Raw genomic sequence first — 24,299 nt, forward strand, 5'->3', positions numbered from 1 at the left:
GGTGTTATTGCCCAGAGTCACTCATTGGATGTTTTTGTTTTTTTGCACCAACCTCTGTAAAAACTCTAGAGACTGTTGTGTGTGGAAATCTCCGGAGATCAGCAGTTTCTAAAATACACAAACCATCCTGTCTGACACCAACAAACATTTCATGGTCAAAGTCACTTAGACACATTCCTTATCCATTCTGATGTTTTGTTTGAACAACAGCTGAATCTCTTGACCACATCTGCATGCTTTTAGGCTGAGTTGCTGCCACATGATTGGCTGATTAGATACTTAGATTAATGAGCAGATGTACAGGTGTACCTAATAAGGCAGCCACTGAGTGTAGGATGTTGGCAGCAGTATCAAGAATATAAAACTGCTTGTTTGGCTTTATCCAAAACTCCTAAGGAAAAGGTTTTGGAAATCACAGATGTTATTCTCCCTTTTCTCTCTACCAGGTCTAAGCAGGTGCTAACAACAGCTGCATATGTTTAAGAATGCAACCATCAAAAGAGTTCAGAATCAGAATCAGGGCTAATATCACTGGCATATGTCATGAAGTACTGTATGTTGTTTTGTGGCAGCAGTACATTGCAATACATTAAAAAATTATCAATTACAGTAAGAAATATATATATATTTATATATGTGCATTTGTGTGGCTGTTAGGCACGGCATGTGCTTAGAGCAAACAGTTTTTAAATAGCATCAGTTGCATGTGCTTGTGTTCAAAAATCAGTGACTTTTGTCACTGATAGTTAGTTCTAAATAAGCAGCAAGACAATTCAGAACTGTTTTGCTCACTGCGGTTTCAAGTATTCGAGCTTGGAGATGCCAGAAACAGGCAGGAGAGGAGTGAAAATGAATCGACTTCAATACTTCAGAAAGTTAGGAATTAAGAAGAATTTAAGGTTTCGACATTCATCTTAAATGTTGCATTGAAAATGAAGATTTGGAGGATGTAGTCTTTGATAGCATTATATAAAGGCAGTCCATTATCTATGCTTGGTGCGCTGATTTTGTTCATTTACAGTCAGTCAAAAGAATGTAGCAGTATACACTGTATGAATTGCTCTGTCGATAACTTAATAACTAATACACAGTTTTGGACAAAGAAAGAAAAGAAATAGTGAGGTTGTGTACATGGGTTCATTGTCTATTCAGAGATCTGATGGTGGAGGGGAAGAAGCTGTTCTTGAAACATTCAGTGTGTGTCTTCATGTTCCTGTACCTCTTCTTTGATGGTAGCAATGAGAAGAGGTATATCCTTTGAAGATGTCCTGGATGCTGGGCAAGATAGTGCCAGTGATGGAGCTGGCTGAGTTTACAGCTTTCTGCAGCTTTATCCAATCCTGTGCAGTGGCCCCTCCATAGCAGATTGTGATGCAACCAGTTAGAATGCTCTCCAGAGTACACCTTGTGAAATTTGCAAGTCTTTGGTGACATACCAAGTCTCCTTAAACTCCTAATGAAATATAGCCACTGTCATGTCTTCTTTGTAATTGCCTCAATATGTTGGGCCCAGGATAGATCTTCAGAGATGCTGACAAGCAGGAACTTGAAACTGCTCATCCTTTCCACTGCTGATCCCTCGATAAGGACTGGTATGTGTGCCTTCGACTTCCCCTTCCTGGAGTCCACAGTCAATTTCTTGGCCTTATTCACACTGAGTACAAGGTTATTATTGTGACACCAGCCAACTAGCTGACCTGTCTCACTCCTGTACACCTCTTCATCACTGCGTCACTGGAAAATTTACAGATGTCATTTGAGTTGGTAATTTGTAATCATTTGTAATCCAGGGAGCGCGATGCGCAGAACCAAATATCGCTGTGATGATTGTACGCTCTAGTATCAATTGTTTGGCGACAATAAAGTAAATTAAAGCTGTGCCTACCTACACAGTTGTGGATGTAGAGAGAGTAGAGCAGTGGGCTAAGCATGCAGCCTTAAGGTATGCCAGTGTAGATTATCAGAAAGGAGGAGATGTTATTTTCAATCTGCACTGCTTTTGGTCTCCCAATAAAGGAGTGAAAGATCTTGTTGCAAAGGGCGGTACAGGGGCCCAGGTTTTGGAGCTTGTTGGTTAGTGCTGAGGGTATGCTGGTGCTGAGTGCTGAGCTGTTAACATTAAGCAGCAGCCTGACGTAGGTATTGCTATTGTCCAAGTGAACCAAGGCCGAAGGAGTCAGTGACAATCCATTTGCTTGTAGACCTATTGTGGCGATAGGCAAACTGCAGTGAGTCTAGGTCCTCACTCGGGCCAGAGTTATTCTGGCCAAGATCAATCCCTCAAAGCACTTCATCACAGTAGATGTGAGTGCAACTGCATGGAAGTTATTAAGGCAATTCACGCTGCTCTTATTGGGCACTGGTATGATTGCCGCCCTTTTGAAGCAGCCAGGAGCCTCCAACTACAGCAGCGAGAGATTGAAGATCATCTTGAACGCTCCCAGCAGTTGGTTGGCACCGGTTTTCAGAGGGCTACCAGGTACATCAGGGCCTGGCGCCTTGCGAGAGTTCACCATTATGAAAGATGTTCTGACATTGGCTTCAGAGACAGAGATCACAGGGTCACCAGATGCTGCAAGGATTCACACAAGTGTAGTTTTATTCCCCCTTTCAAAGTGTGCATAAAAGGTGTTTAGCTCAGATGGGAGTAAGCAGCTCAGCCATTTATGATGTTAGGTTTTGCTTTGTAGGAAGTAATAGCCTGCAAACCTGCCAGAGCTGGCATGCATCTGATTCTAAACAATTCAATCAGAAATGTTTGCTTGCTCTTAAAATTGCCTTCCGTAGGTCATACCTGGTCTTATTGTAAAGTTCTGGATCACTGTTCTTGAATGTCACAAATCTAGCCCTCAGCAGACTACGAATCTCTGGGTTCATCCATGGCTTTTGTTTTGGGTATGTCTGGTACGTTTTTGAAGGCATACTATCATCCACACAGGTTCTGATAAAGTCGGTGACAACTATGGCGTATTCATTCAGATTCAAAGATGAATCCTGGAATATCATCCTGTCCACTGTTACATACCCGTAACTGGGTTGCCAAACCAGCAGAAATGGATCACTCAGTTGGAGTCTGGATTACTAGAACTAAGAAAGTTTTATTAAAGAAACAAGCAACACAGTACTCTAATCAAAAGGATAATAAATGCAACAGTTCAGCAATGATAAACACACATGTACACAGAATTAAGATAACAGGATCAATCAAGCTCTATCGTTGTGTAGGGCTAAATGACCAGTTTCAAAGTGACGCAAAGTTCAGTTCAATTTAGTTCCGTTCAGTTGGCAGTAATCGCTGCCGTGGCGATGGACAGTGGGGGGAAGGAGAGAGAGAGCAAAACGAATGAATATTCAAAAAGGCTTCCACACAGACTTTCGATATTCTTCGCAGGCAGCTTTCGGGCGAGTCCTTTGTGATGTCATCTGAGGTCACCAACCGTAACCCCCTCCGTTTCCAGATACGATTGTTTCTCTGCGGTGAACCTGGCACCCAGGCAAGGGTGGACACACACCAGGTTCCCGCCGATCGTGCCTTTCCACCCTGTGCGTCTATGGCCTGGTCCCGCAACCAGCCTTCCAAAACTTCCCACCGACTTGTGAGAGACACACCGCTTCCAGGGTCTCGTTACCTCGGGTGTCGTGTGTGTCACCTTAGTGAACCTGTTCCTTTTTATCCCCCTGCTGGGGTATCGCCTGTCCATCACTTCAAACAGTTCAGGGTTCAAAGGGGGAGCCGATCTTGACAGCTCTCTTTCCATTAAACTCTCCTGTCCCTTCATTAACATCTCCAAATGCTGCTCCATTGTTTTCCTTATCTCTCTTTCTCCTGAAGACAGGTGGCAGACCAACTGCTGATTCCACTGGTGCCAGCCCAGGCCAGCTAACATCTTAATTTATGTGTATTCTCGTCACACCACCAACTCAAATCAGTCCTGAAAACACTCCAGGTTCTGCATCCTCACCATTGGTGCTGTGGTCTTTAGTCTCTGTCTGTACTTCGGGAGTAGAAGTAGAGCCAGGTGATCAGACTTCTCTGCTGATTGGAGGTCATTTTGATTCAAGAACTCATTGACAATAGCTCATTCAAAAGTTAAAGCATATATGGAGAAACTGGACCCATCGGATAAGGAATAGAAGATATGGTGATAGTGTAAGGTGAAATACTTCATAAAACTCCAATAATTCAGCATCCAATTGTTCGGAAATCATGATAGTCTGCCCTTTAGCTTACTAGTCAGTCCACACTCAGAGTGCAAGTAGGCTGGGTGGCTAGGACCAGTTGGGACCAGGTTCTTGACAGCGGGCCTGCTGTGCCAGGATCGGGATCCAGCAGTCTACAATATGGATAGATCTGTAGCTGGTGCTCTGGTTTTGTGTCTGTGTAACTATGTCAGCATGTGAGTCTGTGTGTGTCAATGTCTCTGTGTGAACATACAGGATGGAAGCCAGAAAAAAGCATGACAGCAGTGAAGAGACTGCATTACTAATCACCAACGATCACCAGTCCAACTTGTGCAATACAAATAGATTCACTTAGCAAGGAGCGAACAACCTGCCAAAAATCCTGGCACAGTACTATGGAGAAAGATCTTTTAAGGTATAAACAGAAAGCAGAATCAGAGTATTTTCCCTCTTTCTTACCTAAGCTTGTGAAGGTGTCAGCACCTTTCCCAGCCCTAGTAACGGTCTGACTTTCAAACAAAATGGAACCTGGCACCCTTCCATTTCTCACTGGCTTTCAATGCAAAAAGAATTATGTCACATTCTTACAATTTGAAACAATAACTGAGCTAGCAAACCATACTAACACTGTGGTCAAGCCCAACAGTGCCGCATAGATACTTTGGAATAGACACTTTAAGCTGGCACAGTCTCACAGCTCTCTCCATACATCCCGCACCAGTATAGCACAGGGTACAGCATGGTTATGTAACAGATAGCATAAGGGAGTTACAGCGCCTGTGACCAGGGTTCAATTCCCACCGCTGTCTGTAAGGGGTTTGTATGTTCTCCCTGCGACCATGTGGGCTTCCTCCTGATGCTCTGGTTTCCTCCCACATTCCGAAGATGCATGGAGGTCGATTAGTTGGTCACATGGATATAAATAAATAAAGTAAAATAAAATACAAACAGGAGAAAACCTGCAGATGCTGGAAATCCAAAGCAAAGCATAAAGTGGTGGAGGAACTCAACAGGTCAGGCAGTGTCTATGGATACGAATAGATAGTCAACATTTCAGGCCAAGATTCTTCTTCAGATCTGAGGTTAGTCCCGAAGAAGGGTCTCAGCCTGAAATGTTGACTATTTATTCATTAAAATAAAATACAGCTATCCGCCAAACATGTACCTACTTTGGTGGCATTTTAGATTACCAGAACCCAGCACCTAATCCACACTATGGGGTAAATGAGACCTGCGCATGCTCGCCAGTCTACTGACCACAGAGAAGGGGAATCTATTCACATTTATGAGACTCCAGCTTTGAAAATTATACTAAGCCATCTAATCTAAGATTGGATATTTGAATCCATAATTGGCTCAGTCATGATGTAGAATCCAGCCTTTAGTTTCAGAGCTGAGAGGAAGCAGATCTCATGCATAATGACACAAGAGGTTCCCATCCAAAACTTCAGCTTCCCTTATTTTCCTGCATTCCCTACAAGCAATCCTTCCTCGCACATGCCCATCAACCTCCCTTTGATTCAGTTCGCTGTTAACCTACACTGAGCAGTCATTAACAGTGCCAGTTAATCCACCAGGGACAAAACTCACAGAGTCACAAACACAAGTGCAAACAATGCACAGACACCAACTGAGGTTGGGATCAAGTCCACCTCACCGAAGCCGTGAAGTAGCAGCACTAACCACTGCACCCAGATAAGAGTGGAGGACAGTCATTTCCACAGTCTGAGGTCCAGGGGTGTACAACATGAAGCAGAAGATGGCAGGATGACCAGAAGTCAAAAGGGCAGGGTGCAGGAGATTACAGGATAGTAAGTGGGGCAGCACGGTAGCGTACTGGTTAGCAAAATGCTTTACAGTACCAGCGACTGGTTCAATTCCCGCCATTGCCCATAAGAAGTTTGTATGTTCTGCGTAGGTTTCCTCCAGGTGCTCCAGTTTCCTCCCACATTCCAAAGACATACCAGTGGTAGGTTAATTGATCATTGCAAATTGTTCCGTGATGAGGCTAGGGTTAAATTGGGGGATTACTGGGTAGTATGGTTCGAAGGGCCGGAAGGGGCTATTCAGCGCTGTATCTCAATAAAGAAATAAATACTCAGCGCCACAGTAACTACAGTCCTTCAACAGAATACACCATACAAAGTTTCACCGAAATGAAAGATGTTGGATTCGGAGGTGAGAGAAGGTTAACGTAAATGACAAAGAGAAACAATGGGCAGTGGGAAGAACACAGTCAGTATTGGGCAATATCATCCATTTGATACACAGTGAAACAACTTTCTAATTCATGTGCCCTAAATCAGAGTCAGAGTATTTTAACAACGTTAGCGGTAAAAGCAAGGTTTGAGACACCATGGTTGAGTCACATCGTGAATACGCTCTCAACAAAAGGCCACTACATTTATTATCGTGACTCTTGGGAAACTAACAAACCACAGGAGCAAAGCTAAGTAGTTTACCAACATTTATCTGAGATATCACGTTCTTAAGACTTCTCCTGCCTTTCTTAACTGCCAATCTCCCACCTACAATAGTATCGCTGACGAGGGTTGGCAAAGACCAGCTGCATACTGTGGGGAGAGGCCGAGATAAGTCAGGGAACAAGAGTCCTGAGAATTGACATGCCAAAGGAAGTGTCGATTGGCATCACATAGGGATACGGCTTATGAGCAATTTGAGACACAACATATGGTGAGTGGATCAAAGCTTTTGGAAAACAAACGACAAGGTACCAGTATTCCCAAAGCCACTGAGGCTTTCCTCAAGTCAGGTCTGGATCTGCTGTACACTAACAGAGAGCTATTGATTCAAATGGGTAGTCAACAACTTTATTATTATCGTTTCATGCTGATGGAATGCAAATTAAATGCTCTGCAATATTTCGTGTCAGCATTTCTACTTGAAAGGCTATTAATATTCTAATACATTACCACAGAGAAAAAAAAATGTTCTATTCCCCCCCCCGCCACATGATCTGATATGTACCAACATCTTCACAATAAGCTTATTAAAAACAGAACATGCTGGATATACTTAGCAAGATGCACCTGCGGTGAAAGAACCAGTTATTGTATCAGGCTGATGACCATTTATCAAAACGCAAGAATTCCATGGATTTTTCTGCACTTATTTCAGGTTGCCAGCATACACAATTTCTTTCTTTTGTTTTTCATTTCTTTATGAAGTCACTGCTACTTCTCATCCATGAATGCCAAAATTCTTTAAGTGCTCAACTCACGAGTGGGACTTCTGCCTACAATTTTGACTTTGTCCACCTCAATTGTTTCTATTTTCCCTTCTTGTCTTCAATAAGGTTTTGGCTGTCATGATGAGGCCACACTCAGGTTGGAGGAACGAGGCCTTATATTCTGTCTGGGCAGCCTTCAACCTGATGGCATGAACATCGATTTTTTGAATTTCCAGTAATGGTGCCCCCTCTCCTTCACCATTCCCCTTTCCCTTTTCCATCTCTCACCTTATCTCCTTGCCTGCCATCAACTCCCTCTGGTGCTCCTCCCCACCTTTGCTTTCTTCCATGGCCTTCTGTCCTCTCCTATCAGACTCCCATTTCTCCAGTCCTGTATCTCTTTCACCAACTTCCCAGCTCTTTACTTCATCCCTCCCCCTCCCGGTTTCACCTATCACCTTGTGCCTCTCTCTCCCCTCCTCCACCTTTTAAATTTACTCATCTTTTTTTCTCCAGTCCTACTGAAGGGTCTCGGCCTGAAACGTCGACTGTATATTTTTCCATTGGTACTGCCTGGCCTGCTGAGTTCCTCCAGCATTTTGTGTGTGTTGCTTTTCCCTTTCTCCGTTCTGATATACAGTAGGTTCTGGTACCTAAAACATTTACTGCTTCCCATTCCACAGTTGCTGCCTGACCTGCAAGATATTTTCCAGCATTTTCTATCTTTATTACTAGATAGCTGTGGGAAAGGTTTTGAAGGATAGATGCAGAAAATCATTCAGCCCTGATTTAAAATATTCTTTTCCTCCTTGACAGCAAACAGCATTGGCCAAGGAGCTACAGTGGTTGAAGTATAACATCATGAATGGCTAGTACGAAGCTCATCTCAGCACAATGCAAGTAGGCAGATATCAAGGAAAAATGGTGCCTAGCTACCAAGGCTGCAACTGGGCTGATGGCACCTGGTACGCTGTAGCGTGGACACAAGCCTGATGACCGTTCGCAGTAGCAAATGAACACAAACCTAATGCAAACTGTCAAATCATTTGATCGAAACACACATTTGACAAATCCAGAATGGAAAATCTCAGCACTTTTTCTGACACATGACTCGTTAATACAGCAACACAAGTTTATTCAAACTTACTTCAGGATCAACATGCTGCCCTTGAAATGACCAGGCACTCCACAGATATTAACCACAGCCCACAAGTGCATATCCCTTATCACCCAAATTAATTGAATTGATAATTAATCACAATTTCCCATCAAGTCACACACCATTCCTAGCTCAAAACATTCTTAGTTGCTTCAACAACGACGTTCCTTCCATGTCAGATTTAGAGATATTCATAGATGCCAGCAAAGTGTTCAGTTCTACTCCCGTTAAGAAACAGCTACGCTAACTATAATATAACTTGGACAACATCCAGTCTTATGTAGGATAGTAGGAAAAAATTACATTCATGACATTCAAGTGGCATACAAAGTCTATCTCCAACATGAAAGATTCTAACCACGTCGACAGTCAACATGATCACAGTCAAAGAATCCCTTGAGAGACACCATTTAATAGAAGCTTAATTGAACAAGCCACAAAGATTCTGAGGTTTCATGAGAAGATAAGAGACAATGAATTGTGACTGAATGGCTCACCGGCTCAATTCCCAGAATCCTTTCCACCATCCAACAAAGGTATGTAATGAAACAAAATGTTCCCCCCTTCCACTTCCTTTATTCCCCACTCTGACCTTTTACTTCTTCTCACCTGCCTATACTTCCCTCCGGGTTCCGTCCTCTTTTTCTTTCTCCTATCATCCACTGTCCTCTTCTATCAGATTCATTCTATTCCAACCCGTGACCTTTCCCATCCAACTGGCTTCACCTATCACCTTCCAGCTAGCCACATTCCCCTCCCCCCACCTTTTAATTCCAGCATCTCCCCCTACCCTCTCAGTCCTGACAAAGCCTCTCGGCCTAAAATGTTGACTGTTTATTCTTTTTCATAGACGCCGCCTGACCTGCAGAGTTCCTCCAGCATTTTGTGTGTTTTTCTTTGGATTTCCAGCATCTACAGATTTTCTCATATTTGATATTTATCCCTTGCCTGTATTGGGCATCTCCAACATTCAAGGCTCATTATTCCAGGGATATTGACACTCTATTGATCAAGACATAGCACCAAAAGGCACCATCTGTAGGATGCACTTCTTCATCACTTGTAACCCTGGGAACCTCAGGAACATTGGAACACGCACATTCCCCCACCCCAGGTCACAAACGGTCCAGCTTGGAAACTCATAGCTATTCTATCATCATTGTTCAGTCAAAAATTAACAACTTCTTTCCCGAGCAATGCAGGAGCACCTTCAACACACAGTCACCTCCAGGATTCTGAGTGCCAGCCATGCTTATACAGATGGTCAAATAAAGAGAAAAAACTCAATGCTATTTTAAGTTAACATGTCTTCTTGTTGACATCAACTCTATGAATGAATCCACTGAATCACTCCAACAAAGAGCTGAGATGCAATTAAAATTATTTTCATTAATAATAATTAAAAAGCAGAGGGTAATTTTGGAAATAAAAACAGCAAATAAGTGAGGTGTTATTAAGAATGATATCAAAACAATATCAAGAGTAACTGTTATAAAGACGGAATTATGTTTAAAGAGTGAAGTGCATTCCAATAGGTGACATCCTTAAAACCAAGTGAAGGTCTTGCTCCAGATGACTGAGACTTAGAACATCCATGCTGAATGTACATCCGAGAAGCATCAACCCATGCCAACCAGCTAGTGCCCATTTACACTCATCAACACAAACTCCATTTTTTTCTCCCACACTCCCTATCAACTCACCTACAAACTGGGACAGTTTACGGTGGCTAATTAACCTACCAACCCACACTTCTTGAGATGTGGGAGGAAACTGGAGCTACTGGAAGAAATCCATGCAGTCTCGGTGAGAGTGAGCAAACTTCACACGGGCAACACTGCGGGTTAGGACTGAACCTGGGTCACTGGAGCTGAGAGTTCTACCCAGTTCAACACTGTGCTGTCCAGCTCGGCCACAAAGAGCATAGACCACTGGCCAGCTTGCATGTTTGCAGAAGGCTGGTATAGCATATAGTTTTGTTCAGATTTCTGAGGTGTATAGTGCTAAGTCTTACAAATTATTCAAAAGGATCGGTGTGTTCAAGAATGAAAGAAAAACCATAATGATTAAACCTTTCCCTGATGCCACTATCAGGCCACAGTCAAGCATTAAGGGCGTGAAATATAGAAGCAGGAGTGCTCCCAGTTCCTGCCACACCATTCAGTGTTCTTGATGATCTTCTGCCTCAGTGTGATGTTCCTGTGCTAACCCTTTAAACGTTGGTTCCTTTCAGGTCCAAAAAAATATTTGTTACTGTCCAGGTCAGCAGCTGACACTCCACAGCCCTTCTGAGTAGGGAATTTCAAAGATTTACTACTCTCTGGATAAAGAGATTTCTTCTCATCTCTGTAATGAATGAATAATCCCTTATACTGAGACTGTGTGACCAGTAGTTCTCAACAGTCCAGTGAGGGGAAACATAATCTCTGCACCTTCCCCCTTAATGTTCATGTATGTTTCAAATCAATTACCTCTCTTTCTTCTAAACGCAAGTGAAACTAGGCACAGTCAAGTTTGATATCAAGTCACTATCCCACCCACATTCCTTCCTCATGATTCATTGATACATTGGAAACGTGTATTTTGACGCATTTTTTTTCCAGCTTAAATAAATACTTTCTATCACAACCAGAAGTTTAGAAGGCAATTGATGTGTTGCTTTGGCAAATTGACCAAAGCTATTTCGTTCCAGCACATCTGCACACATATAAAACATGAAACCAGCTTAAAATATCTGCAAACTCTGACGTTAAACAACTGGTGACTGATAGGTTGCTTAAGTAGTTGTAAACCACCATACAATAAATCGAATGAACCCAGCCAAAGTGTAGCAAGTTAACTTTTGTCCTTCTGTAACATCACGCAAGCTTGCTAATATTCTCAGAATCAGAATCTGGTTTATTATCAGTGTCAAAAATGGTGCAAAATGTATTATTTTGTGGCAGCAGTACAATGCAAAGACATAAAATGACTGTAAGCTATAAAATATATAAATAGTGCAACAGAGAAAGGAATAATGAGGTAGTGATCATAGAACATTCTCAAACATTGAGTGTGGGTCTTCAGGCTCCTGTACCTCCTCTGTGGTGATAGTAATGTGAAGAGGACATGTCCCAGATGGTGAGGTTCCTTAATGACAGACGTGGCCTTCTCCAGGTGCCACTTCTTGAAGATGTCCTCAACAATGAGGAGGCTTGTGCCCATGACACAGCTGGCTCAGTGTGCAACTCTTTGCAGCCTCTTGTGTTCCTGTTCATTGGAGCCTCTTGTACCACGCGGTGATACAACCTATCAGCATGCCCTTCACCATACGGCTGAAGAAACTTGTAATAGTCTTTGGAGACCTACCAAATCTCCTCAAACTCCAAACAAAGTAGAGCAGCTGGTGTGCCTTCTTCATGATTACATCAACGTGTTGGGTCCAGGATTAAGCCACTGAGATGATAATGCCCAGGAACCTGCAGCTAACATCCTTTCCACCACTGAATCTTCAATGAGGCCTGGTGTCTGTTCTCCCAACTTCCCCTTCCGGAAGTCCACAATCAATTCCATGGTCCTGCTGACACTGAGAGCAAGATAGTTGTGCAACACCACTCAACCAGCTGATCCATCTTGCTCTTATACAGCCCCTTGGTGCATCTGAAAGTTTATCAATAATGATATCATCTGTGAATCTATAAATGGCATTTCAGCTGTGCTTTGCAAGTGTAGAGTAGAGCAGAGTAGATTTGGTGCCCAAGAGTGGGGCACTTAGCTACACTCAGCTAGCAGATAAGGGACTGAAGAGTGGGCTGATGTAATTTTGCTCCTGATGTTTTGCTGACAATGAAAATTAATTGATTGGCTTTATGAACTATGCTACTTTTCATTTCAGAAATTGATGGAAACATTTGTCAAGGAAATGAGTCATTGCTGGAAATATGTGATGAGTCAGTCAGGCTCTGTGAAGTGAAGAACCTTGTAATACTATAGATGAACAATATTCTCTGTATGTTTCAGGATATCATCAAAGTTCGAAAGTTTAGAGTAAGTTTATTTTCAAAGTATGTACTGTACACCATATACAAACTTGACACTCATCTTCTTGGAGGCACATACAAGAAAACAAAGAAATACAATAGAATCACAAGATATCCCACATAACAAAGACTGACAAACATCCACCATGCAAAAGAGGGCAAATCGTGTAAATAATAAAAAAAAAGTAAACAAATAATACCATAGAACATAAGCTGCGGAGTCCCCGAAAGTGAGTCCAAAATTACAGACTGCAGGTTTCAGTAATCGTGGTTCATCTTGGTAGGTCAAATATGATGGCAGAATATAGTATTAATGGTAAGACACTTGGCGATGTGGAGGATCAGTGGGATCTTGTGGTCCGAGTCCATGGGACACTGAAAGCTGCTGTGCAGGTTGACTGTGTGGTTAAGCAGGAATACTGTGCATTGGCCTTCACCAACCATGGGATTGAGTTTAGGAGCCGAGAGGTAATGTTACAGCGATATAGGACCCTGGTCAGAGCCCACTTGGAGGACTGTGCTCAGTTCTGGTCACCTCACTACAGGAAGGATGTGGAAACTATAGAAAGGGTGCAGAAGAGATATACAAGGATGTTGCCTGGGTTGGCCAGCATGCCTTATGAGAATAGGTTGAGTGGGTAACCTTAGGTAATTTCTAAAGTAAGTACATGTTCGATACAGTATTGTGGGCCGAAGGGCCTGTATTGTGCTGTAGGTTTTCTATGGTTCTATGTTTCTAAAAAGAGAATATCTCGAAAAATATCCAGTAGTTTTGTCAGCTGCCCACAAAACATCACCGTATATTGCCAGTGCCATTTTGGATCATGGGCAAGACAAAGTTCTTCACCCAATCAATCAAACTAACTGTAGGTGCCAGAAATCTGAATTTTTAAGGAATCTTTAATTGAAATTGTTAACTCTGATTCCCTTTCCACATCCACCAAGTGTTTCCAGCATTTTTCTGTATATTTTGTATTTTTATTGAAGGTCCTCCACCCACCCTGCTCCATCTGCATAACACAGCTCTCTGAGAAGAAAGCTTCAGAGTGAGACCTGTGGGTCACTTCTCATATCATGGGAGTCACCTATGAGCAAAGGCAGGCATCAGTGATGAAATTCATCATCACTTCAATCTGCCTGTACAATTCTGATAGATGGAAAAGAGTGTTTGAAGATCACAACCTTAGACTGACAACACTGGGCTAAGCCCTCTGAGAGCTTTAGAGACCTGGACCACCAACAGCAGGCAATTGAAGATAGCACCCAGTGCTGTCTCTGCAAAATTCTCTTTCCAAATTTACAGCAAGGATAAGCAAACCAAGATCAGTCCCCTCTTCCACAGGTTGACATTACCAATCCGTCCCTTCTTCCACAAATTGACATTATCAATATTGAGGGGCATGTTACTCTTCCTCAGATACAGTAGCTCAGTTATGTAATTAGAGTTTTTGATACCAGACTCTCAAAACTAGTCCAACTATTTCATGGGAAGAGACGACCTAGTTGGACAGAGGAACAGATTCAAAGCTTCACTGGAAAAGCCTAGAACATCTCCACTGAATTCCTGATCTTTGGCAGCAGAAAGCAGAGCCAAAAGCAGGCAGTGATGAAATATCCAGTCCATGGGTCGGGAGCACCCAGAGGGCTTGCATAAATGGCACAAGGGATCAGAATCACATTTATTATCACTGACATATGTTGTGAAATGTGTTGTTTTGTAGCAGCAGTACAGTGCAAGACATAAAAAAGTTATCGTACAATAAGAAATAAATGTTTAAAAAATTACAAAAAAGGAACAGGGGGATAATATTCATGAGCTCATGGACCGTTCAGAAATCTGATGAAAGAGGGAAAGAAGATGTTTCTAAAATGTTGAGTATGCAACTCAATGACCTCATGACCTCAGAAACCAATGAAACAAGGAGTGCAGGATTTCACAATTTACCTACCATGCACCTCCTGCTGCATCTTTGGGAGGGGATGCAGTTCCCGCATTAGCCTCATTAGTCACCTCAGAACCCATAGAAACAGAGTGGAAACAGCTCTACAATCAATCCCAATGGACTGCCTGAGAAGATTACAACTTAAAGGCCAATCTCATCACTCATCTTCTGCGCACTTTGTGTTTTCCAATTTTAATCCAGTTTTATAGTATTTGCAAGATCCTTTAAATATCTCTAACTCTTGCAAGTTCATTGCAAGTTCAGAACCAAATGGGTACCAGCCCTCCCTATAGATAAGGTTGAGTGCTTTAGATGTGCGTACCATATCAGTATCATAAAGATAAGACGTCAAGAAATGCTCTCTCACAGAAATGGAATGAGCAAAGATCAACACAGACAGGTTCATTTCTTTATTACCTGCTTGCTCAGATACTTAGCCCAGGGAAAGTAATGGTTAGGGAGAATAAAATCAAATGTTTTAATATAATTCTTACAGCTATACACTTCACAGGGTAAATGACAAGAGATTTGCATTTATGCAGCATGATCTCAGGACACAATGAAATATTTTTGAAGTGTAGTCACAGTTTGAACATAAAATGGTATATTCCAGTGAATGGTATTTATTATGAATATCCCCCCCACAGTGCTTCTGATATAACTACATAAGTATTGCGTGACTGTGACTGATGATGGATTAAAATGAATATAATTGACAGTGGCATATCAAACGTCTTAAAGAAAAGTCATATTTGAAAAAATAATGCATGGGCAAATAATAAAGCATTTCCTGTGGCATGTATTTGGTCATATATAGGACTTACTTAGAAAGTAACATTGAGACTAGAGGGGGCCACCTACATACTCATTATGCACGCTGTCAGAGTGCATGAAGCATTTCCATAACTCCAGCTCATCACTTTCTTTCTATCTGTTATTTGAAATAAACTTACTTATTACTAAAACATGATTTCTTTATAGAAGGTCCCAGCATGTGGTATGAGCCAAACAATGCATACAAGGGACAGAGTACTGCATAAGGTCCAAAGAATCAGAAGAATAGCAAGGGGCCATTCAGCCTCCTAAGCCTGCTTTACTGTTAGTGATTGCCAACAAAATTCTTGTTGACGCCTTAGTTGGCTATCCTGTTGAACACAAATCAGTCACTCTTAGTCTCATATTGCCCCAGTTTCAATGGCTTTTGGAGGATCAAGTCCAAATGTTTTATTAATGAGAATACTCATTGTCCATCCCTCATTGAGTTTGGGAAGGTTTGTCAGCTACCTTTTTGACTCATTGTCATCCATGTGATGAAGATTCCTTTGAGTGGTTCAAGAGGCTTCACCAGTCACAATGAAGAATGAAGTCCCCTTTGTGTAACATGGAAAGTAACTCAGAAAGGAGGTATACACGTGTGTTCATTATGATGCCCTTCCGAAATGGTAGTGGTCATAAGTTCAGTCAGCGCAGTGGGACTAGCCTTTTCTACAGTGCATTTTGGTGATAGCACACACTGTACCTATGGTACAAGCTGACGGAAAAGAACAAAACTTTAACATTGAGGATGGGATGTCAACCAAGGAGACTGCTTTTTCCTGCTGGCACCAAGCTGCTTGAAATATGGAGGAACTGCAATCATCTAGAAAAATGGAACAGATTGCATTACACTCCCAAAGTGTAAATGGGCGGAAAGGCTTTGCTGAACTAGCAGGTTCATCATTCTCCACTGATGTGGACAACATTGGTTGTTGTCTGCCCTGTTGGGTGTGGTCTTTCACTGATTCTATTGTGTTTCTTGTATTTACTATTTACTGTGATTGCCCACACAGAAAAAAAGAATCTCAGGGTTGTGTTCAACCACAAACAGGAGAAAATCTGCAGATGCTGGAAATCCAAGCAACACATGCTAAATGCTGGAGGAACTCAGCAGGCCAGGCAGCATCAATGGAAAAGAATACAGTTAATGTTTCAGGCTGAGACCTTTCATCAGTCCAGTCCAATCGTGATGAAGGGTCTCAGACCAAAACATTGACTGAAACATTATATCTTTTCCACAGATGTTGCCTGGCCTACTGAGTTCCTCTAACAGTTTGTGTCTATTGCTCGGGGTTGTGTTTGTACTTTATTAATAAATTTACTTTGAACTTTTAGCCAAGGTACCTAGGTACCCTGATATGTTTCTGGTCTATAATTGATAGAAAAAATTTTGACAATATTAAAGAGCTATTGTATGTCAGTGAGTGACGGTTAAACTCTTTGGATGAAGATAGTCAGGCAAAAATGGATAGTTGATAAACAAGGCAGTGAAATATTTTCTATGATAGATGGGAATGGGGAGTTGATGCTAAAATCATATCAGCATTGTTATATCAACAACCATATCAACAGTGGAGCAAGATCAAACAAGTGGCCAATTCTTAATCCCAATTCTTACGGGTATGCACATGTTCATTATTTATATTCATCAGCCACAATCAGAACTATTCCATGTGCTTGTGTGGGTGTGAAGTGCCTGTGACCTTTTCTGAAGAATTCCTGGAGGAAAACTCAGGAGTAGGTATTTGTAGGCTATTTTAGCCACAAAGATCTTCTTCTGTGTTCTGTATGATGACAGCCAATGCATTATTTCTAGACACATTGATGTAAAGCATTGTCTAGTTGCATCACAGCCTCTGAAGGGAGTTGCAATCTACAGGAATGCAAGAGGCTACCCACTGCAGTGAACTCAGTCAGTTCCATCATGGGTAAACCTTTCCACAACATCTTGTTATTTCATGTTTGTTATTTATTTATATCTGTATTTTCACAATTTGGTGTCCATTGGTCATGTTTAGTTACTGTTCTATAGATCTGCTAAGTATGCCCGCAGAAAAAGAATCTCGGGGTTGTATGTGGTGACATGTATGTACTCTGATAATAAATCTTACTTTGAACCTTGAGGACATCTGCAATAGACTATGTGTCAGGAAGGTGCCATCATCATTTGGGACCTCCTTCATTTAGCTCATGTCTTCTTCTCAAAGGTGCCGTCAAGCAGGAGGTACAGGGGACTGAAGATCCACACCTCAACGTTCAACAACACCTTTTCCCCTACTGCCATCAGAACTGAACTGACAAACCTTGAAACCTCCTGAGACCTGTTTCTCCTTCTCTCTGTGTTTATTTTGTTGTTTATTTTACTCATGTGTAAGTATGATTTATGTTAAGTTTACGTTAACATGATTGTCCACATCTTATAGTGCACTGTGCCGCTGCTACATAAGCTATTTTTCACAGCATTTATACCTTGTGTACGTATGCTCATAACAATAACTTGAACTTGAATCACACAGAAGAGAAATGGCCCTTAGATAAGCATGTTGTTCCTGATGCCCATTGATATTAATGCCATTTACCTGTGTTAGGCCTATGTCACTCTATACCTTTACAATGCAAGTATAATTTTGGCAAAGATAATACTAATGCTAATCAAATTCCACTTTTCAGTTCATTAACATGATGAGGCTTGGAGATCAGTGATTTTGACGGTATTTCAATGGAGCAGGATATGGGTAAGGTTGGTGTTGACACCACTGTCAATGTAACCTTTTATCATTTACTGATGATCACAGGGCGATATTGGAGGACACCAGCTGGATGTGATTCATCCTGCATTTTATGTTGTTGTAGCCAGGGGATGGTAGAGAGGATAAGCTCCCACTACCTGTTAAATGCTCCTAATGGCATACATCGCAAGGCCTCTGACAACAAAGTCCAGCTTCTGGCCTTCACGTGTGACTCAGCTACTAAAACCAATGGGACCGTTTCTACCGACAACTGGCAAAGGTGGGTTACTGGTGCCTTGAAACCAGTCGCTTTGGGCAGATGGGGCTCGTCAGCCATAGTTGGCAGCACACCTAGAAGAAAAAGCCTAACTCAAACCTCCACTGCCCTGCAGCTATACCCACTCATGGGGAAGGTTTCAGGAGTAAACCTCGAGGCAAAGTCCAGAGCTGGAATCCCTAAGGTCGTCCTACATTGAGTTCAATGCTGACTGGCAACTCCTGCGATGCCACTGCTGTCAAACTGTATCGATCTCTGCCATTCCTTGGATTCATCAGCTATGTGGAGAGGGCAGCCTGCTGCATGGGCAACAGCTTGCTCTCCATAATGTACTGCCCTGGGTTACATAGACAGCTAGGACACAGCATTCATGGTCGACCCTGATCAATGGAGGGCCTACTGCTGCATTTTATGTTCAGGTCATATCTGGGCAAATTCCATTCAATTAGATAGATTCCAAGGTTGCAGTAGCACTGAGAAGGTTTGGACAGAGGTACTGCCAGTTCTGGAGCAATCCTTCAGCATTACCACCATCATATTTGAATGAAAGTCCATCAGACTGAAATATTAACTGTTCTTCTCTCCTCAGAATTGAATGCTTGATGCTGGGCATGGGACAATGAGCCTCTTTCCAAGTTGTATGACTCTGAGATGCTACAGGATCTTTGAGTAGAATTGATTTAGATAGATAGATATACTTTATTAATCCCGAGGGAAATTTAGTTTCATCACAGCTGCACCAACCAAGAATACAGCGTAAATATAGCAATACAAAACCACCAACAATCAAATGACAATATGCAAACTATCCCAGATGGAAAATAAGTCCAGGACCAGTCTATTGGCTCAGGGTGTCTAACCCTCCACGGGAGGAGCTGCACGTTCGATGGCCACAGGCAGGAACAGCCTCCCGTGCCGCCAAGTGTTGTATCACGGTGGAATATGGCCGAAGTCCAACAGTAAAAAGTTCAATATCCAGTCTGCAAACACATTTCTTGATCGTAATATGCCCCGGATTGCACCATCTGTTGTTAACCAGAACAGTAAGCACCTAACTCCTTTATGCTTACCGTTCCCAGTGCACTTCCAGTCAGTCGGAACGGTATTACCCACCAAACTCCCCTTCTCCATAGGTCTCTGTTGTCTCGACCCGGTCCTCTTTCCTCGACTTTGTGATCCCCCTCTGCATCCCCTGTGTGTTTTCCTCCGGATTTCAGCAGGGGTGTCTGCCACTCTGCACGCTAAACCAGCTGGCATTAGCTGGTTTCTGGAATACACAATGCGATCTTGCTCCTGTCCCGCGTGTCGGGATGTAACCATTTCCAGCGCTAAAAAAGACCCAAATAAAACTCTCTCTACCAGCATGTTAGAGAGGGTACAGCTTCGACGTGTTACCGTGAGAAAAAAAAATACAAAAAAAAACGTAAATTAGAAAGTAAGAAGGAGAAAGTAAGAATAGATCGGAACGGCTGTACCAGGCTGCATGCACGTCCGGCGCATGCGCACTGCATGTTTCACAGTCGTTGCACTTCTTCGTTACAATTTAATACACTGCCTTCATGTTGTTGTGATCCAAAGTATCTACTATATCCAACACTCTCAGATGCTTAGTAACATCACATGGGCAGAAACAAATTGGAGCAAAGGCTGGCTGCTGTGAATATGGGACCTCACTCGGAGGCTTGGATAAATCACACACTCATTTTTTTCCTGGGTGAAAATCTTGAAATTTCTTCAGCATTTTTAATTATGTCTATACCATTCAGAACTGGTTATGATAGTGCCTTGATCTGATCCATTGATTGTGGGGTTACTTAATTCTGTTTAGTTTTGCAAACTTTTGAATGAATAAAAAAGTGATTTCTAATTTCCATTTTGAACATCAAGTGCCCTTGTTTTTGTTTTCCATAACAGGAGACAGTATTTTCTGCACTTCTACTTCATCAAATCTTGTTAAATCAGATTACTCTCCCCCAATATTTAATATCAAAATGTACCTTCTACAGAGAGCAAGGGTGGATATTCAAATATCTGCCTGCTGAGAAATCCATTACCTTCAAAATAAAGAGCTCCCTTGGCCAGATTCTTAAGAAACTGTTTTAGCTGACAATAGGCCAGGGATTAAATGGCCAATGGATGTGAGGCATCTTCACAAATATTGTCTTTGGTAATTCAATAGTAGATAGGCAGGCTCTGTAGCCTGGGCTCTATTAGCTCTTAATTATAGTGGAGTGCAGGAGTTCAGGATTTCACAGCTCTTCCACTACGGATCAGTGAAAATTCAGAACTATTTCAACCTGGATATCAGGGACACAAGATACTCTGCAAATACTGGTAATCCAGAATAAAACACACAAAATGCTGGAGGAACTCAGCAGGTCAGGGAGCATCTATAGAGAGGAATAAAGTGAAGTAGAGACCTAAAGAAGGGTCTCAGCCTGAAACATCAACTCTCTATTCCTTTCCATAGTTGGTGCCTGACCTGCTATGATCCTTCGGTATTTTGCATGTATTATTCTGGATATCAGGGATTCTGTCTGGGATATTTTGTCTGTGCCTCTGTGTGTATGTGTGTGTTTGTTAATGAAAAAGAGGGAAAGTCATCAACTAGGACAGCCAAGTGATAAAACATCACTTGGGCCAGATTTTGTAAGGGTAGCTAACTTTGTGGAATCACACTCCTACACTTTAGTACTATTACTGGGAAGAGCCAAGCTGTCATGTGTGTTGTTTGCATACAAAGAGCTGTAAACCAAGAAAAATTCTGTAAATGCTTCAATGAATTATATATCATTTCATCTCAGTAAACCTTTCCAAAGAACAAATCACTTGGCATTTGATTGCCTGGAACATAGTTGGAATATTAGGCTCTTGAGTTGTGCCTACCGAACAAAGCAATGGTGCATTTAATACAGGCATCTACAGTTGGAGAGGCAGTACTTGTGGAAAGTGAACCAGATACAGTATTATACGCACACCTTAACTGGCTGCATCATTGCCTGGTGTGGAAACACCAATGCCCAGGAACAGAAAAGTCTACATAAAGCAGTGGTACAGCCTAGCCCATCACAGGTAAAGCCCTCTCCACCACTGAGAACACCTACAAGGAGAGTTGGCACAAGAAAGCAGCATTCGTCATCGAGGCCGGCCACCACACCATCCAAGCCATGCTCTCTTCTCACTACCACCATCAAGTAGGAGGTGCAGGAGCCTCAAATCCCACACCACCAGGTTCAAGAACAGTTCTTACACTACAGCAGGTGTTCCCATCCTTTTATATGCCATGGCGCCTTACCATTAACCAAGGGGTCCACGGACCGCAGATTGGGATCCCCTGCTCTACACCCATCACGCTCCTAACCAGCATGAATACCTTCACTCACCTCAACTCTGAGCTGACTCCACAACCTGTGAGCTCACTGGCAAGGATGAGACAACTCATGTTCTTAATGTTAGTCATCTATTTTTATTTGTACAATTTGTTCTCTTTTGCACATTAGCCATTTGTCACTGTTTATGTTTAGTTTCCCATAAATTCAGATGTATTTCTTTATTTTCCTGCAAGAACATGACTCTCAAGGTAGTATATGGTGGCAAGTGTATTTTAATAATAAATTTCAGTTTGACTTTGAATTTGATCTTTGAACTGAATCACCTATCTGTTTCTCTTTCTACAGAGGCTGCCTCTTTCTGTTTTAATTTCGGATTTCAAGCACTGATGGTAAGAGGTGCTCCCCAGTTTACAAACACCCGTACATAGGAACCAGTGGTTGGGGAACTGGCAGGATGAATTTGCCGGCTGTTGTGAGAGTGCAGACATCACTGCCATATTGGAATTTGGCTCACGACCACAATCCCAACCTACAAACTGTCTGGGGTTACAATCAGTTCACAAATCCAGAAGCCTATCATGACCTGGGTATTATGATCCCTAATTATGCACAGAAGCATAAGAAGCTACAGGGAGTTGTGGACTCGAACCAAAACATCTCTGGTACATCCCTCCACACCATCTCATAGGAGGCACTGCCTCAAGAAGGCACCATCCGTCATCATCGATCTCCACCATCCAGACTATGGTGACTCTTTGGAGCTACCATTGGAAAGGGGGCTCAGACGCCTGAAGTCCCACATCAGCAGGTTCAAGATCAGTTACTTCCTTGAAACCATTTGTGCCTTCAACCAACATTCGCCACTACTTCAGTATAGCAAAATTATGACCACTTTGCACTTCAATGGACTTGCTATTTCTGATCTTTCTTGCATAATTTTTGTTAAATTTATATTTTTCTCGTGAATGTTGTTTTCTTATGCTATGTACTATTATGCTGCTGCAAGTAAGTTCTTCATTTGACATGATAATAAATTTGACTTTTGATTTTTTTCATAAACTTTTACAGGCACTGACCAGCCTGTTATGTTTTGCCTTCAACTCCAACAGGTGGATTGTCTATTTATTTTCCAGTGTTAAGGGGAACCAAATGAAGCAAGCCTACTTTGTGGAGCCCACTCTTTTTCAGCACCAATACTCTTATGTACAGTTAACAGGTCCCTCCCAGTCCAGGCCCAGCTACTCACACCCAGTTTTAGAAACTGCACAGAGTAATTTGAAAATTGTAAAGTAACAGAAATCGCACTGATCCACACATCAAAGCTAGCAACAAAAGCTTCTTTCTAGGGTGGCTAATCCTGTTCAAGCATCACTCCAGTTTCAGACTTCTACACTGCTGCCTTTGTGCGACTCCAGTCACCCCAAACTGATGCCGGAGACACAAGAGAGTGCAGATGCTGCAATATGGAGAGACAAGTAATCTGCTGAAGGAACTCAGAGGGTCGAGCAGCGGCGATGGGGAGAAAAGAAAGATCGACGTCCCGGCTTGAAACACTGCAACAGAATTCAACTGTTCACTGACCCTATTCTGCATTTAAGATTGGACATTTCATATGCGAATGCGAATGAAGCGGGGGAATTCGAGAGCATCCACACAAACAAACAAACACACACACACCAAAGGACGACCAATTCCTATGTAGAAAGTCGACTTTCTTAACCTCAGCTGTCAAAGCTCGCACACACACAATGCACTATTTGACATTTTTCTCTATTACCAATCTGTCTGATTGCTTGAGCATTTCAAGTCAGGGAGTATGCTGTGAATTTCTTTCACTTGCTGAATAAAAGTTAGTTGGTAGTTGAAAATTTTGCAGGCATTGTCAGACTTTGCCAGCCCTCCCTCGCCCAGAACCGCTAGCCTCCCGAGATCTAAACGCTAGTTACCGCTACCAAATCCATCAAATTCTGCAGCAGAAAGACGATGAGGAAAGGGCACAAGGCGCCCAGAATTACCGCTGCTGGGGTAAGGAAGGAGGAGAAAGTCTTACCTGCGTTGCTAGCGCCCTCAGAGTAAACTCCGTACTCCAACGTGGTCAGCAAGGCGCTGGTCACGGCTGACCGATCCTGCTGCCCAGTGGTGCCCGGCAGGTGAAATTCCAGCGTTGGCATTTCATCCTGAGCTCCCAGAGGTGTCCAATCTGCGGACAAATCTCTGCCGGGCGAATGGACTGACAATTAGAGTTAACTGCGCGATTTTATCGCGATCCCATTAGGAGAACTTGGAGCCATTCCATCGATTTAGCGTCCCTGGGAGATCCTGGCTGGTCTGGGCTGCTGCGGCTCTGATCCAAGGGGAGGGAGGGGCCAGAAACCTAGGAGATGTAACGCTAAATTGTGTTGCAGTGCCAATAACTGAGAGACTGGGAGGAGCTTGTCGGCCGACTTGGCAGAGGTCGAAGAGAGTTTGTCAAACTTCCCAGGACTTTAGTTTGAGCAAGGGAGAATGTAAAATTATTGCTGAACTTGAGCCTCACTGTCCTTTGGAGAAATCTGATCAGAGAGAATGCGACTTACTACTACAGAGCAGACAATTCGGTCCATCAAATCCTTGAGCCGAACATTCCAACTGTCCCATCCCCCCCTACCCTTT

General features: G+C 42.6%; 1 protein-coding gene across 1 annotated transcript in view; it reads right to left on the minus strand.

Annotated features, from left to right (window-relative positions):
- ptpn20 (protein tyrosine phosphatase non-receptor type 20) overlaps window positions 1-23,939 on the minus strand; it is a 412,353-nt gene extending 388,414 nt beyond the window's left edge. Inside the window, exon 1 of the mRNA XM_072282567.1 lies at window positions 23,698-23,939. The gene's annotated coding sequence lies outside the window, so the exon portion shown is untranslated. The remainder of the gene's footprint in view (window positions 1-23,697) is intronic.
- Between the last annotated feature and the right edge of the window lie 360 nt (window positions 23,940-24,299).

The sequence above is a fragment of the Mobula birostris genome, chromosome 18 (assembly GCF_030028105.1).
Source record: "Mobula birostris isolate sMobBir1 chromosome 18, sMobBir1.hap1, whole genome shotgun sequence".
NCBI lineage: Eukaryota > Metazoa > Chordata > Chondrichthyes > Myliobatiformes > Myliobatidae > Mobula > Mobula birostris.